The sequence below is a fragment of the Terrapene carolina genome, unplaced genomic scaffold (genome assembly GCF_002925995.2).
Source record: "Terrapene carolina triunguis isolate 2854851 unplaced genomic scaffold, T_m_triunguis-2.0 Scaffold130, whole genome shotgun sequence".
Lineage (NCBI taxonomy): Eukaryota > Metazoa > Chordata > Testudines > Emydidae > Terrapene > Terrapene triunguis.
Window position 1 is genome coordinate 4,802,751 of NW_020664481.1, and position 288 is coordinate 4,803,038.

At 76.4% G+C, this 288-nt stretch overlaps 1 protein-coding gene across 1 annotated transcript in view; it reads right to left on the minus strand.

Annotated features, from left to right (window-relative positions):
* The window catches only part of LKAAEAR1 (LKAAEAR motif containing 1), a 15,298-nt gene extending 15,212 nt beyond the window's left edge, over nt 1-86 (minus strand). Inside the window, exon 1 of the mRNA XM_026652912.1 lies at nt 23-86. The gene's annotated coding sequence lies outside the window, so the exon portion shown is untranslated. The remainder of the gene's footprint in view (nt 1-22) is intronic.
* Nucleotides 87-288: the final 202 nt, after the last annotated feature.

Genomic DNA, 288 nt, shown 5'->3' on the forward strand with positions numbered 1-288 from the left:
CCCCCGCGGAGCCCGCTCTTACCCCTCCCCCGCCTCCTCCCGTCGCGTCTCCTCTTCCCGTCAGGGCCCGGCCCCGCGTCCCCCTCGCGGGCTTTACAAACGTTGCCATGGCCACGGCGCTACCGGGCAACCCGGCCAAGCGGCTCCGCCCCTCCGGCCCGCGCCCAGCTCGGGGACCACGTGACAGGCAGACGGCCTCCGCGCGCCGCAGGGGCCGGGGTGGGCGGGCAGCAGCAGCTCCCCTGGGCGGGGCACTTCGCCTCCAAGGAGCACGCGCTCAGAGCGGTT